Here is a 16837-nt window from a genome sequence, read left to right as displayed (position 1 = left end):
ACTTACATTTTAACACAAAGCACCCCTTTGGGTACTATTGAAACAGTGGGCTTCATAACTACTCTGGCGGTAGCTGTGCCGGTAAAACCGGCACGGCTGCCACTGGAGTTGCATCCGGGTCTGTCACCCGCGAATGGGCAATTACTAGGTCAATGCCGAGTTAGGCGGACATGATAATTGCCCTTTCGAAGGTGCCGGTAGATCCCCATTCCCATTTGAGCCCCATATGGCTCAAATGGGAAGGGGGAGCTCGGATGCACCGGCACCGTTAATAACGGTGCTGGTGCATCCGACGAGCTGAGGTCAGACCTGGCGGGGGCTGTCAAGCACCCACGAGCACAACTCTTACTATGGCGGAACGGTAGCAACGGTGCCGGTAGCTTACCAGCACCGTTGTTACTGGTCCGCCATAGCAGTAATGAGGCCCAGTCTGTGACTAAAGGAATGAATATCCATTTACAACTGTGGGCCACTTTTTCATTGTTGCCTGAGACAGTTTCATGCTTCAGCCTGCCCATGTGGGCCACCCCTGCCCATTTCTTCCAATCTAAAAAAAAAATAAATAAAAAAAAAAAATCTTTTTTCATGCTGAGCTCTCAGGGCCCCCCTGGGATGCACCCGCGGACCCCTAGGGGGTCACGACCCACAGTTTGAATACCACTGATCTATGGCGAGAGGGATTCTAACTGGTACAGGCTCAGGTATGTGGACTGAGCGAATATAGAAGGATATTGTAGCTATGGTTTAAATGATAGCAGAACTAATGAAAGTTTTGTATTTTCTTTCCTCCTCCAACTCACAACATTATGGCCTCGATTTACATGAATTGGCATGTATGCAAGTTTCAAAAATATGTATGTATATTTGCGATACAAATGAATGATTTGATTTTTGTTCGTTAAAAAGCCCTGCTGATGGTGCTCTGCACCAAAATGCATTGGCAATGACTTGTACTCTAAGGAAGAGGAATTGTATTTCGCCATTTGACTTATTGTGTGAATTAAACACAAGAATATATATTTTATAAAGGACTCAGCAAAGTCATTGGAAGCACAGATTTAAACCATTGGGTGAAAGAAGAAGGACGATGCAATTTAATATAATCTAATCTCAAAACATTCACATGGAACTTTGAATCTGACCATTAAGTCATGAATTTAGCCCCAGTTGGGAGCAAAAAGAGAGCTCGGGTTTTACAGAGTGGATTCCACTCTTTTTTGGGAATCAAGGATGGGCCACAGATGAAACAACATCACAAGTGCAAGGGTCAGACGGGGCACCAGGTCAGGGGGTTACGTGGAGTAAAGGAAGCTGAACTCTCCCTGCAACTTCTTACCTGGCAGTCGCAGACAGGAGGGTGAGTCATCCACACTCACTGTCCACGATGCATCCCCGTCACCGCCAAACATCTGCATCCCTCCACACTGCAGCCTTGTCCTGCAAGGGCTTTGCTGCAAAGGGTCCGTGCTTCGGGTCTTATAAGTGCAGATGCATGGTCACAGGCAGCATGCTACGTTTCGTCAGGCAGCATCTCCTGTGCACCTGCATCCCTCAACACTGCGCGCCTCATTACGACCCTGGCGGTAAGTTACCGCCAGGGCCGTGACTTTACCGCCATGGTGCTAACTACGTTAACGCCATGGCGGTAAGGGGATTTACCGCCCCATTCCGACCTTGGCGGGGCGGTAAATCCCCAATCCCCATTTACCCTTCCCCATTCCCATTTTTGCCCCATAGGGCATAATGGGAGTGGGGAAGGCGTTAATTACGCCACCGTAAATTACGGTGGCGTAATTAACACCAAGTTCCCTTACCGCCATGGTTTTTTACACCCGCTAAAAGCAGGTGTAAAAACCGCCATGGCGGAAAGGGAACTCGTAATTGGCGGTAAGGGGTCGGCGCAGCTAACGCTGGCGCTAACCCCTTACCGCCAGGGTCGTAATATTGTCCTGGGAGGTATTTGCCGCAGAGGGTCTGTGCCTTGGTTCTTATAGGAGCAGACGTGTGGATGTTACAAGAATGCTACGCTTCATCGGGCAGCGTTTCTGCACACCTGAGTCGCTCAACACCATGGCCTTGTCTTGCGATGGCTTTGCCACAGAGGGTCTGTGCCTTGGTTCTTATAGGAGCAGACGTGTGGATGTTACAAGAATGCTACGCTTCATCGGGCAGCGTTTCTGCACACCTGAGTCGCTCAACACCATGGCCTTGTCTTGCGATGGCTTTGCCACAGAGGGTCTGTGCCTCGGTTCTTATAGGCACAGACACATGGGGCCTCATTACGAGTCAGGCGTTAAGGGGTTAACGGTGCCGTAAACGGCGCCGACCCTTAACGCCTGATTACAAGGTCCCTTAGCATCATGGTGATTTTAACGCCTGCTTTTTGCAGGCGTTAAAATCCATGGCCCTAAGGGACCATGGTGCTAATTACGCCACCGTAAATTACGGTGGCGTAATTAGCACCTTCCCCACTCCCATTATGCCCTATGGGGCAAAAATGGGAATGGGGAAGGATAAAATGGGAAATGGGGATTTACCGCCCCACTCACCTTGGAATGGGGCGGTAAATCCGCCATCCACCATGGTGTAAACATAGTTTACACCATGGTGGTAAGGGTACGACCCAGGCGGTAACTTACCGCCTGGGTCGTAATGAGGCCCATGGGCGTAGCAAGCATGCTATTTTTCATCATGCAGTGTCTCCTGTGCACCTGCATCGTTCAACACTGCGGCCTTGTCCTGCAAGGGCTTTTCCGCAGAGGGTTTCATGTCTTGGTTCTTATAGGCACGGATGCGTGAACGTAGCAAGCATGCTATGTTTTGTCAGGAAGCATCTCCTGCGCACCTGCATCGCTCAATACCATGACCTTGACCTTTGAGGGCTTTGCCAGAGAGGGTCCATACCTTGGTTCTTATAGGCGGGGACATGTGGACGTAGCCAGCATGCCACGTTTTGTCAGGCAGCGTCTCCTCAGCACCTGCGTTGCTAAACACTGCGGCCTTGTCCTGTGAGGGAATGGTGGAGTTGTGTCCTATCGTCTGAGGTTAGAAAGAATGGTGGTGTATTGACCTACCTTCTGGGGTTGCAAAAGGTGCATTCTTGTCCTACCTTCCGGGGAAGGAAGAATGGTGGAATCTTGCCATACCTTCTGGAGAAGGGAGAATGGTGGAGTCTTGCCCAAACTTCTGGGGTTACAAAGAATGGTGAAGTATTGCCCTATCTTCTGGGGTTAGGAAGAATGGTGAGGACTTTCCCTACCTTCTGGAGTAAGGAATAATGTTGGTGTCTTGCTACCTTCTGGGGTTATGATATGATATGACAAGTGTTTCTAGGCCCAACAAGACAATGAAGGGGAGACAAGGGTAGGACAGAACAAAAAAGCTTACTAGGCCTTGTGTCATTAAGAACATACAAGTGCATGGGAGGGTGAGAGTGCAATAGGAAAAGCTCAAGTAAGTGCCGCTCTGAGTAAGTGCTGGGAGGCAGGGGACTGTAGGGTTGCAGATACAGTCCGTAAGTGCAAGGTAGCCTGGTGGCAGTGCAAGGGACTACTGGTCATGTAGGAGCCTGATGCCCATTAAGGTTCTGAGGTTGACTAGGTAACCAGTTAGCATGTTAGACAGGTTATCAGCAGGAGAGAGAGAGAAAGTGGAAGCAAAAAGGAAGGTCTTAAGTTTCTTCCGGAACTACGCCCCACTCTATGCCTGGAGAAGTGTCTGACCCCCAGAGAGTTTTGCGGTGGATGAGCGAAGGGCTCAAGAAAGAAAGTGCTTAGGAAGACAGAGTTGGATGTAGTGTGGTCCCCAGCCCCAGTAAGCCTTGTGGACAATGCAGAGGTTCTTGAACTTGATCCTTGCAGCCAACGGGAGCCATGGAGAGATTTCAGGGCTGGAGAGATATGATCCCTGGGCTCAAGGCCAAGGAAAACTCTCCCAGTCCTGTTCTGGATTAGTTTCAGAGGGCAAAGGGTAGATGCAGGTAGATTTATAAAGGGGCTGTTTTAGTAGTCCAGCCTAGAGAGAACCAGGGCTCTAGAGACAGTTAGCTTGTGGGGGAAGTGAGAAAAGGAAGAATTCCTCTGAGGAGGTGCAGCTCATGGTGGGACTTTTTAGAGAGATCTTTGATGTGAGGAGAGAAGGAGAGAGTGGACTTGAGGATGACACCAAGGTTTTTGCCTCTCTGGACCACGCAGGAGGAAGGCCCAAGGAGGGCAGCCAGAGTAAAAGATGGAAATTAGGGCAAGGGTCCCAATGAAAAGGATCTCACTCAATCTTATTGGTATTTAGGCAGAGATTGTTAGAGGCACACCATTCCTGAATCGCGGATAGACAATCGGGAATGTGCGCGATAGGATAGTAGGCTGAGGGGAGCCTGAAGGAGAGCTTAGTGTCATCCGCATAACACTGAAAGTTAGAAGAAAAGGCAGAGATGAGGTGGGCCAAGGGTGCCAAGTAGACATTGAAAAGCCAGAGTGAGGGCTTGGAGCCCTGGGGAACACCACATGTGGAGAGAGAAGTGGTGGAGAGAAAGGACCCAAGTTGGACCTTGGAGGGTCAATCCAGGAGCAAGCAGGTCAACCAGGGTAGGGCCTGAACCGTGATGATCAGGTTGTCACGGAGATGGTTGATTGGTATAGCGTGGTTGACCATGTCGAAAGCAGAGGAAAGATTAAGGAGGATGAGGAAAGAAGGAAGTCTAGAGTCGAGATGAGAGAGCAGGTCTTCACAGGTGTTCAGGAGAGCATTTTCCATGCTTCTGGCTGCTCTAAAGTCAGAATGATGGTCATGGTTTCAACCAACAGATTCAGTATGGAGAGTAATTTGGGAGATGGCCAGCTTTTCCAGGAGTTTGCCCAGGAAAGTAATGATATCGATCAGGTCTTAGTTTGCAGGAGAGGAAGGATCGGCAGAAGGTTTCTTAAGGAGGGGGTGCACAAGGGAGTGCTTAAGGGGAGAGGAAATTTCCAGTGGCAAAAGAGTCATTGCATAATTTTGCCAAGGCCGGAGTGAGGGTGTTGATGTGGTCCTTGATGGTTCTGGAGGAGCAGGGGAGCACCTGCTTGGATAACACTTTCATAGACGGGACTTGTCTAGACACCTTGTCAGGAGTGAACAGGTGGAAAGAGGAGAAACGAGGAGGAGAGGGAGAGGCAGCCAGAGAGAGGCCGGGAGAGGTAGAGGGATTCAAAGAGGGGAGAGAGGACAGGATGTCCTGAATTTTAGTGGTGAAGTGAGAAGCCAGTACTGTGTAGAGCGCCTGGAAGAGAATGTGAGAGGTGAAGACTGCAGCAGGATTGGCCAGCTCCTTACAGATTCTGAAGAGTTCAGCCTGTATTGCCTTTGGAGCAGGCGGCAGGCCAGTTTGTCAAAGGATGTGCCTGATGCCCTCCACTTCCTCTTAACAACCCTGCACTTGTGTTTTAGGGTGGCGAGGTTGGAATCATACCATACCAAGAGTTGTACTTGGAGGTAGGCTTTAAACGGATCCTCCTGACAGGGGCAAGGACATGAAGAGTGTTGGAGACAGAGAGATACAGGTTAAAGAGGGCTATGTCAGAGTGTGAGTCAGCCTCTGGCATACACAGAGGAGAGAGCATTGAAGTAGCATTGAAAGCCCCCACTGAAACACACTTCATGGGCTGAATGACTGAGAAGGTGAGTGGCAGTTCTGGGGTTGGTCACCTTGGGGACAGAGAGCATCAGGTGGCAGGAAAGCAGAAACTGGACAGTCCAAGAGAGATGAGTGGTGAGAGGGTTAGAGAGGGTGATGTCTGAAGAGATGAGAACATCCAGGGTATGACCGGCAGAATGTGTCGAGCCAGAGGGTACAATAGAAAGAGATAGAGAGTGGCAGAGATTGCGAGCCCTGAAGATGGGTTAAAAGCATCCAGATGGATGTTGAGGTCTCACAGGAGGAGACGTTGAGAGGTAGAGGCAAGGAGAGAGGAGGAGAGAAGAGGAGAGGTTGGCCCACTCAGAGAGGAAGAGAGTGACCTGGCCAGGTGGACTGTAAAGGGTGGCCACAGTAAAAGCGAGAGGCCAGGGGGGATAGGAAGCCTGCAGACCAGGCATGCAAAGGAGGAGTAGGCCTGCATAGGAATGACAGAAGCAGGGATCTAATCTGGAAAGATCAGAGCTACTCCACCTCCTGGATGGTTGATTATGGGTACAGAGAGCATTGTGTAGCCACCAGGGAGGAGAGTGTCAAAACTTGTGACAGAGCTGGCTGTGAACCATGTCCTTTGAGGAGTCGGCAGATGTTAGAAGAGTGTTTGAGGGCATAGCGAGAGTTGAGAGTAGAGAAGTGGAGCAGATTGACACATTTGAAAGACTTCCGTGGAGGGGTACAGACCTGAAGTACGACCTGCGGAGGAGTTCGAGAGTGGGCAGAGGAGGAAGAAGGAGGTGGCAGAATAGTAGGATGGGATGAGGAGGTTGCCAGGGAAGTGGCGGAGGAAGGAGGTGGCGGAGGTGCCAAAGGGGTGAAGGTAGGAGTAGCAGGAGAAAGAAGGAAGTTGATATGATGCGGGAAACGCCTATCGAAAAGGAAGAGATTGGGCTGAATGCCCTGGAATAAGGCGGTACCATTCAGATAGACATTAGTTATGGTCTTGGATTCGTCTAAGGGGACCAGTAGGACCTGCCACTGAGTGTCACCATTAATGGGAGGGGAGGAAAAAGGGGAGAGAACAGAGACCATGTGAGGGGTCCATTGGGGCTGGAGAGGGAACAACAAAAAGGATGTCGGTAAGGGACTGTCTGGAGAAAGCATGATGGCATATTGCCCTACCTAATGGAGTTAGGAAGAATGGTGTAGCCTTCCCCAACCTGCTGGGGTTAGAAAGAATGGTGGAGTCTTATTCTACTTTCTGGGGTTAGGAAGAATGATGAATCTTGATCGGCCTTCTGGTGCTATGAAGAATGGTGAGTCTCGCCCAATTTTCTGAGACTAGGAAGAATGGTGGAGTCTTGCCCGACCTTCTGGGTTTAGGAAGATTGGTGGAGTCTTGCCCAACCTAACGGATTTAGGAAGAATGGTGTAGTCTTGCCCTACCTTCTGTGGTTAGGAAGAATGATGGCGCCTTGCTCTACCTTCTGTGGTTAGGAACAATGGTGGAGTCATTCCCTACCTTCTGGGAAAGAAAGAATAGAGGAGGTTTATCCCACTTTCTGTGGTTAAGAAGAATGGTGGTGTCTTGTCCTACCTTCTGGGGTTAGGAATAATGCTGCAGTTGTGTAATACTTTCAAGGGAAGGAAGAATGGTGGAGTCTTGCCAAACCTTCTGGTGCTAAGTGGAATAGTGGAGTCTTGCACTACCTACTGGGGTTAGAAAGAATAGTGGAGTCTTTCCCTACCTTTTGGGGTTAAGAGGAATGGTGGAGTCTTGCCCTACACATGTAATCAAATAGGTACACAGGATCCTATTTATATGTACCACATCTTACTCCACCAATAGGAACATAGATTATATTATAAAAGAAGGATAAGATGGTAAACTTTCTCTACTTCCACCCTTCCTTCTCCCCCAACGATTAGACACCTCTGACAGATTCTCCGGCACTACAGGTCTTGACAACATAGACTGCGTGCAACATTCCAAATTTCAAAAAACATTTTTGTTTAATACAGAATATTTAAATTAAAACATAAGATACTACCCACACCTAACACAGTGTACAAAACTACCACTAAAACCTACAAAATCTAAAAAGCTAAATTTCAAATAAACCACTTACAAATGGACACAGACGAAATCACATATCACAGTACATAGAAAAAACCTAAATGTGTCACTAAAACAACATATAATCCCAACATGTTTCTGTTCTTTAAAGCCCCTTTTGGGCGAACATTCTTCAGGGGAACCTTAAAACATCCACTATTCTTCTCAACACCGTGTTGAATGGGTAGTTTCAGGCAACCAGCCTTAATGTGGTGAATCTTCAACGCACGTCTGTAAATGACAGATAGGCTAATTTTTCTTCATTGAAAAACCAAGATACTTCAAAAGGCGTCTCAATCCGCCGAAAATATCGTCACACCTTCACACAAGTGAAGCCACCCACAACGTGGGACAAGGGGAGGAAATCCCTTGTAATGACAACCAAGTCTGCAGATGATTACAAAAGAGGACGCAGAACCAATCTCTAGATTAGGAGAAACAAACTTGCGGGGTTTGAAAGAAGACCGTACAGCACCAGCATGTGTTTTCACCAAGTGCAGCAAAACGCTCACCACTTCCTAGTCTTGCCCTACACAACAGCATAGATAAGAGGTGATAGTTTGATGGTTTATTCCAGCATCCTTTCTTAAAGAATGGGATTACATTTGAACGCCTTCAAGATAAGGGAATCAACCCTGAACAGCAGCTCTTTCAAATATGATCCTTAAAATATAAGACCATTGCACCGGGTTCCTTTTTAATACCGTTGGGGCCCGGAGCTCTTGAGTGTGTAAGCCTTTCTGTTAGCACTTCGACTTCTTCTTTCTCAAATGTTAACTCAAAAGGCCTCTGACACACAAGTCTACTGTTAATTGGCCTTTCTTGTGCCACATAAAAGGTTTTCATTATATGGGTTACCCATGATCCTGCTGAAATCTGGTTGAACGACATGTAGGATTACCTTTGTGAGCACAGAAAACTTCCCATATGCTTTTAGTGTTGCCCCTTGCAAGCACCATTATCATGTTCTGCCAAAATACTTTATTTTTTATAGAATATCTGTCTCTTTTAAACCAATTAGAGTATTTATTTTTGACTTGTTTAATCCTTAGAAAACATTCAGAAGAACATCCATAATCTCTGGAAATTGACCTGATCTCCTGTCTGCCTATATTCTACTTCATGCTTTGAAAACCTTCCTTTTCCTTTTCCTTTCATCCTGCTTTGGGAAATTTTCATCTCTTTTTCTCCAGCTTTGTAGACTTTCCTCCTCTTTTTCCTTTCTTCCTGCTTTGTGTCGCATTATATTGAGAGACCACCCTTAACCTGGTGAGTTCCTACAACACTCGCTTACGTCTTTGTTACCGCTGGACTTACTGAAGACCCATATAGAGTCACACAAGTCTCCCCCTGGCTCCTGTGCCCACAGTGAGCCAAGAACCATGCCGGGTTATAGAAAGGATATACATTTATTTTAATTATTAGCTCAAAGAATACTAATATGTTCAATCACTGCCGCCACCTTCTTTGTGGTAGAAAACACAGCTTCAATTATAAAACACACTTTATTTTGTCTCACAAACATAGAGCATGGGCTAAATAAACTGTCAAAACTCTTTACCCATGAATCCCGTTTTCGTGCACTAAGACACTTGTGTATGAGCGTGATAGAAATAAAATATCAATATCAATATCAATATCCCATTCTATGTCGAATTTCAATAATGGTAATATGGCACACTGCTAGAACGTAATTATCAGCACTACTACTGGCTCACACTTTTTGTTTTGTGGAAACTAGTTCACCTTCAAGGCTTTCTATATAGAGGACCTTATGCACATAAAATGCAGGCAGTTTAAATCGCAGATTTTCAAAAATACATATGGCACAAAAGACTCTAGCTTAGGAATAGACACAGGGCTAATTTAAAAACAAGACATACATCAGCCGTTTAGGGTTGGATACATGAGGTCTCACTTTAGCAAATCACTCCTCCCCCAACCCCAAAAACCCAAGTATCAATGACATGCAGCACCCTTCTGATCAAAGGCCAAGACTAGGGAGTGGGGACAGTTTCGGAATTTCGCTTTGCAGACCCCTCTGACTTAAAGGCCATTGTTGGGGAAGTTGGACAGTAAAATAGGGATGATTATGAATTTTGTTTTTCAGACCCCCTTCACTTAAAGGCATGTTTTGGAGAAGTTGGGCAGTTTAAAATTGTCATTTGTGGGGCTAAGTGCACACAGTGGTAAAAAAAAAACAATGGGGAAAGAGTGGTGACAATTGGGAATTTGTTTTTTTAGATGAGAATCCTTTTTATTTAAAAAAACAGTTTTGGGAATGGGGTTCAGTGGGGAATTTTTTATTTTAAGAATAAGTATCATTTGGTTTGAAAGGCAAGGTTTGGGGATGGTGAGAGATCAATTTTGTTATGGTGGCAAGTATATCTTTTGTTCAAAAACACATTTTGGTAAGGGTTCAGTTGGGAATTTTCGTGTTAGGAAGGGCCGCCCCTTCTCATTAGAGAACTCAGGGGTGAACAGGAAATTCAAGGAACCCCAATTACTTAAATTGACTATCTTGTGTCTTCTCGCTAGAAGAAAGGGTGAAAGTTCAAAATTCTTCCACGCTCCCTGATGAGATAGCTGATCAGACACCATGGGTAAGTGAACAAAATATCTTTATTGGATTAAAGACGAGCGAGCAACAGGCACCCAGCCTGGCTCAGCTCCAATTGCTAACTGGTTCCAGAACCCGGATGGATTCTGGAACCACATTCAACTTACCATAGAAGAACTCGCACAAGAAAACAAGACAACACATCTCCCTCCTTATAACAAAACACACCACAACAATTTAATTACAATAAAAGTCTTTGAACCTGATGGGAGTCCTCCATCCATCTCCCGTTTCTTGTTCCGCACAACCTCCTCCTCAACAACACTCATCGAGTCACCATCCCTCACAACATTCTCTTCCTGTTCCACCTCATCCCTTGTCGCTGCACAACTCAGGACCAATCTCCCATTGAACCAAACTTCACCGCCCTCTACAAACACCACACCAACAGGCTTGCATCTACAGACAGCACAGTCTTCCTGTCACTCACAAATCCCCCCAAGGATGGCACACCCCCAATACCTTCCTTGATCTTTTCAAAGGCATCCTGGCATTCCTTTGACCACTTGAAGCTAGCGCCCTTCTTTAACAACTCTCTCAATGGAATTGAAATAGTGGCAAAATTATTCCCGAATTTATGGTAAAATTCGGCCATTCCCATAAAGGATCTTAGCTGGTCCTTATCCTGCGGGGCAGGAGCATTACAGATAGTCTCCACCAGGCTAAGCTTGGGAGCAATACCTTGCCTGATATCTTGTGACCTAGGTATTCCACCTCCCGTAATCCCTATCTTACACTTGTTCCTCTGCATTGTCAACCCAGCTTCTTTCAATCTTCCCAATACAGACCTCAGGATTTCATCATGCTACCCCTCACACACGGAAAACACCAGTATTTCATCTTGGAACACCACAACATTTGCCATGCCCTCCAACACTTTCTCCATCACACGTTGGAAAACAGCGGCAACTGAAACGGCATTCATAGGTATTTAAATGTTCCTTCAGGTGTGATAAAAGCTGTAAAGTCTTCACTCTCCTTGGATAATGGCACTTAGTGATATGCCACCCATAGGTCAATGACAGAAAACCAACTGGAGTCTCCCAAAAAGGCTAACGCCTCAGATATGATTGGCAAGGGGTGTCTTTCAACCAAGATATTCTTATTGCAATCCCTGAGGTCAACACACAGTCCCATTTTGCCATTGCTCTTTGCCACCAAAACCACTGGGGACAACCATTCAGTTCCTTGAATCCGTTCTATGACACCATTTTGTAGGAAGTTACTCAATTCTTCATGTAGTTGCTGCCTCATCTTAAACGGTACTGGTCTCACTTTGCGAACTACAGGACATGCATTGGTTTTTAATTTGATGGCATGTTCAAAGTCTCTCAACTTTCCAAAGCTCTCTGAGAACAACTCTGGAAATTCCTCAACCCATTTTTCACTTACTTCAGCTATGGAGATGGGTGTCGGTGTACTGGCCTGGTGCCTCACACCTAACTTCCTTCGTTCCTCCCATCCTAGTAGTGAAGCACCTTTCTTTGCTACCAGGATGTCGGCTGGACACTCTCTTCCTTTGTAACACACTTGCCCTTGGAATTTACCCAAAAAATCGATTGCACTTTCGCCATAGCCACATGGCTGTACTTGAGCCAGAGATAGATCCCTCACATTCCTATGCAACGTGTGGTTGAGAGTGTCTTCTGATACAATTGTCCACGGTAATGCAGAGTCCCCCTTCATCGACAACTTGCACCCATCTATCAAAAAATCATCTACTGCACCACTTGTTCCCTCAGATAAGGCAGAGATTTCAAAAATGTGATGTGGTTTGCCCTCCTGACTGGAAGCGCCTGACAAACTTGGTGTTGAGGGACCTGGATGGTCCCCATTACTCTCTCTTTGCTCCACCATGTTGATAGATGCTTCCTTGCACACATGTGCGATGTGGCCTTTCCATCTTCACCTGAAACACTCTGCATTCCTGGCAGGGCAGAATGTGCTGTTGGTGGTGTGTCTGGAGTTGCCGCACCTGAGACTTTTGTGTCCCCACCATTTTTTCTTTGGCCCAGCTTGTCTTTTCTTTTGACCAACTGCACACACTTCTTGTGTCCCATGTTTCTCTATCTTCATCTCCTTCATGTATTGAGTAGTCTGCTCAATATTTCTCGTAAGCTCAACGGCCTGATACAGAGACATGTCTTTGGCTAGCAACTTCTCCTGGACTCTAGGGTTATTGGTGCACCTGACTAATTTGTATTTTTGTATTTGTATTTGTTTTTTATTTATTTATAACACGCACCACCAGGACCGGGGGCTTCAGGGGCACAAATCTTGAAATTATTTACATACATAGTTCACATAGTTACACACATATATTTGCAACAGAGGTTAAAGCGATGAGATATAATGGCAGAGGTATGTATATACGAGCAAAGAACATTAGGATCAAAGCATAACATAGAGAGAATGAAACGGTAGTCAAGGTATTAACACAAGTTCGGCAGGTAGAGTATGCCATAAATTAGAAAGGAGTCAGAGGCAAAAACAGGCGACTGCGCAGCTATGGCGCATAAAGCAATAAAGTAATGCCTCAGTTCTGATCAAAGAGCCATGTTTTCATTTTCAACTTGAAGGTGTTAAATGTGTCCTCAGATCTGATGGTAGCAGGGAGAGTGTTCCACAACTTAGAGGCTAGAACAGGGAAGCTCGTGCCCCCAGCTTTTTGAAGTTTGAACCTTGGTATCGATAAACTGTGGGGCTGAGCAGTTCTTTGAGGTCGGGTGGAGGTGTGGTAGGAGAGCCGGTTGGCGAGGTAAGGGGGGGCCTTGTTTGACAGGCATTTGTGGGTGAGGGCAAGTGTTTTCAGTGAGATTCTCTGCTTGATAGGTAACCGGTGTAGGTTAGTTCTAGATTCAGAAATGTGATGGTTTCTGGGAATGTTTAGAGCTGCCCTGATGGCATTGTTCTGGGTGATTTATAATTTATTCAAGTTCCCTTGGCTAGTCCCTAAGTAGAGGGCACTACAATAGTCAATTTTTGACATGATGAGAGTTCTGGCTAGGGTGACACTGTTCGGTGTAGTCAGAAAAGGTCTGCAAGCTGCGATAAGTTTAGAGGTGTAAGCAGAGGCTGATCTAACTGCATTAGTTTGTCGTGACAGAGACAAAGTGACGTCGAGATAGAAACCTAATGTGTTTGTGTCTTTAGAGACCTTAATGATGTTTCCATCAATGATGAATGACTGATAGTTTATTGAGACGTTGCGAGGAGCCCAAGATGAGGAGCTCCATCTTGTTGTCGTTAAGGCATAATTCGTGTTCGTCCATCCACGCCTGGATGGACCAGATAGACGTTGTTCAAGGCCTTGGTGTCATCTATATAGTCGCCTGTGATGGGAATGAGTATCTGGGTGTCGGCAGCATAGTTAGTATATGAGACACACAGATAGTCAAGTACATCAAAAAGCGGTTTAGTGAAGACATTGTAGAGTGTAGGTGACATGCAAGAACCTTGAGGGACGCCGCAGTGAATCGGGGTGGGGTCGGCGGCTGCAGAAGGTGAGAAGACCATCATGGATCTCTTACTCAGGAAGGATTTGATCCATGCGGTGGCTGAGTCAGAGAAGTGGGCAGCAGAATGGAGGTGCTGGCATACGTTTTGGTGATTGACCAGATCAAAGGCCGTGGAAAGGTCTAGGAGTAGTAGCAAGGCTAGTTTCCCATTGTCTTTCAAGACCTCAATTTGGGTTTTCAAATCTATCAGGGCCGTTTCGGTCCCATGTCTGGGACGGAATCCAGATTGACGTAGACCCAGGAGATTGTTGGATTCCAAGTGGTCTTGGATCTGCAGGTATATTGCATGGTCTAAAATTTTAAGCAAGAATGGGACAGTGATTATGGGTCTGAGGCTGGTCGGTATGCTTGGGTCTAATGATGTTTTTTTAAGCAGTGGGATCACCCATGCTTCCTTAAGGTTGTCAGGGACACTACCTGTTTTAAAAGAGGAGTTTATGAAGGCCATGATGAATGGGGCCAGATCGTGGGTGGAATCCTTAATGATAGGAGCAGGGCAAGGATCGCCTTGACAGTTAGACAGTTTGATTCTCTTGATGATGTCTTTCACCTCAACAATAGTGAGTGGCGAGAAGGCAAAAGGTTTAATATTAGGAGAAGCTAGAGGGGCTACCCTTAAAGGGGAGGGTGGACGGTTATACAGCTTCAAGCTGTCTTGTTTGTCTTTGATTTTGGATTGTAAAGTGGAGATTTTGTTCAGTAGAGCGAATCAGTAATCAAGGAATTAGTCAGATCTCCAAAGTCGAACGTGTGACTTAATGTTCTCCGGGCGGCCACAAGGAGCTTGCACAAGAAATCAACACAACACTCCCCTATGCGTCAGTCTATTTGTGAGTTAATTAAAATAATAAACAGTCAAATATGCTAATGGGTACCCCTCCCCCCCACTAATGGAATAGAACCTACTACGGAAGGGAATAGGCTAATGAAAGAGATCCCCACCATGCCATTTGGTTGGACAATCAACTTACTTTTGAACATCTCTGGGTTCTGCACTCAGGGGGACTGAGCAGGACTTTGCTGGTATGGTATTGTTTATTTATAAAGCGCCTATACACAGGCAAGTGTTTCAAGGTGCTTAAGGTGGGTGGGCGCAGGGTATAAAACAGCAGTCACTCAGAGTCCTTGAAATTCTCAGGCGATAATAGTCTGCACAGGCAGAGTAAGTGCCTAAAATATATTTAACAGTTTGAGATACAGCAAATAGGCCTGACAGCGATTCTGCAGTTTTAACCAGTGCGATTAAGGAGTGAAGATAAGGGAGAACAGGCAGATGAGCTTCGGTACAGTGCGTACGGATCATGCAAGTGCACAGTCAGTCATGGGGGGAGATACAAGTGCACCCGGTAGGTGGAGACTGGGGTAAGTGCAGAGAGAGCCACTCCCAAGGGTTAATTTCTAGTGCAGTGAGTGTGTGTGGGGTGAAGGGCCCTGGGGCAAGTGTGAAAGAGGATTGGTGGGGTGCCAGGGACCTGTGAGACTCTATGGTACACCTGTAGCCAGTCAGCAAACTGTAAGGAAGAGGTGGGAGAGAGGGATACAGCAGAAAGCTAGGTTAGAAGGGTAGAGGGAGAGACTAGGAAGAGGAGAAGAGGAAGGTCTTGAGGCGTTTCTGGAACTTAAGCAGAACAGGTGCAAGAAGGATGGCGGCACAGAGGCTATTCCAGAGGGAACCACCTGATGAAGATAAGGATCTTCCTACAAATCTCTGCTTGGAGAGCCGGCTCACTTGCAGAAGGTTGGAGGTAGACGAGTGGAGGGCTCGTGAGGGACAGTATTTAGGAAGGCAGCATTGCAAGAAGGTAGATCGCAGGCCCCAGAAAGCCTTGTGGACAATGCAGAGGATCTTGAATTTGATCCTTGCAGCCATGGGAAGCCAGTGAAGGGAGTTCAGCGCCGGAGAGATGCAGTCCCTGGGCTTGAAGCCAAGGATAAGTCTTGCGGTTCTTTTCTGGATGAGTTGCAGAGGGTGCAGGGCAGAAGAAGGGAGGTTGAGGAAGAGGCTGTTGCAGTAGTACAGCCTTGAGGGAACCAGGACTCAGGAGACAGTGAGCCACTGGGGTGGGAAAGTGAGAAAGTGTAGAGTACCTCTGAGGAGGTGTAGTTGATAGATTTTTTAGAGTTGTCTAAAATGTTTGAGGAAAAGGAGAGAGTGGGGTCATAAATGAACCCAAGGTTTCTTGCCTCACAGGTGGGTGCAGGTGCAGGACCAAGGGAGGCAGGTTAAAGTGAGAGTGGGAAAGCGGGAGCAGGCTTCCTAATGAGAACAATCTCAGTGTTATTGGCGTTGGGGCAGAGGTCGTTTGGGGCACCCCATGACTGAATAGTGGACAGTCAGTCAGATATGAGCGAAGGGGGGGACTGAGGATAAAGGATAGTTGTCTGTCATCCGTGTAACACTGGAAGTTAGAGGTGAAAGTGGCATTAATGCGTGCCGAGTCAGCCATATAGACTTTGAAGAACCAGGGGGATAGGTTAGAACCCTGGGGAATGCCACAGATTGCAAGAGCTATAGACGAGAGAAAGGCTCTGAGTTCCACCTGGGATGGGCGGTCAGAGAGAAAAGGGGTTAACCACGCAAGCGTCTGACCTGTGATTCCCAGGGTGTCATGGAGAGGTCTGATCAGGAAGTTGTGATTAGCTGTGTCAATGATAGAGGAGAGGTCAAGGAGAAGGAGGACAGAGGGAGTGTTGGTGTCAGGATTTGAGAGCAGGTCTTCACAGGTGTTCAGAAGAGCAGTCTTCATACCTCTGGCTGCTGTAACACCAGATTGATGTTCACGGAGGCAACCAATAGCTTCAGTGTGGAGGGTCAGCTGAGAGATAGCCAACTTCTCCTGGAGTTTGCCCAGGAAAGGAGTGATGGAGCTAGGACAGTAGTTTTCCAGAATGGAGGGATCGGCAGAGAAGAGGGTGCCCAAGGGAGTGCTTTAGGGCAGTTGGGAAAACTCCATTGGAAAAGGAGAGATTGTAGA

General features: G+C 46.7%; 2 long non-coding RNA genes across 2 annotated transcripts in view; one reads left to right on the top strand and one right to left on the bottom strand.

Annotated features, from left to right (window-relative positions):
• LOC138522681 (uncharacterized) overlaps nucleotides 1–16837 on the bottom strand; it is a 168718-nt gene that overhangs the window by 85702 nt on the left and 66179 nt on the right. The gene's annotated exons all lie outside the window — the stretch shown is intronic.
• LOC138522670 (uncharacterized) overlaps nucleotides 665–16837 on the top strand; it is a 30526-nt gene continuing 14353 nt past the window's right edge. Inside the window, exon 1 of the long non-coding RNA XR_011283326.1 lies at nucleotides 665–701. This is a non-coding gene — a long non-coding RNA (uncharacterized lncRNA). The remainder of the gene's footprint in view (nucleotides 702–16837) is intronic.

The sequence above is a fragment of the Ambystoma mexicanum genome, chromosome 1q, assembly GCF_040938575.1.
Source record: "Ambystoma mexicanum isolate Mex_15411 chromosome 1q, UKY_AmexF1_1, whole genome shotgun sequence".
Taxonomy (NCBI): domain Eukaryota; kingdom Metazoa; phylum Chordata; class Amphibia; order Caudata; family Ambystomatidae; genus Ambystoma; species Ambystoma mexicanum.
This window is presented reverse-complemented; position numbering and strand designations above follow the sequence as displayed.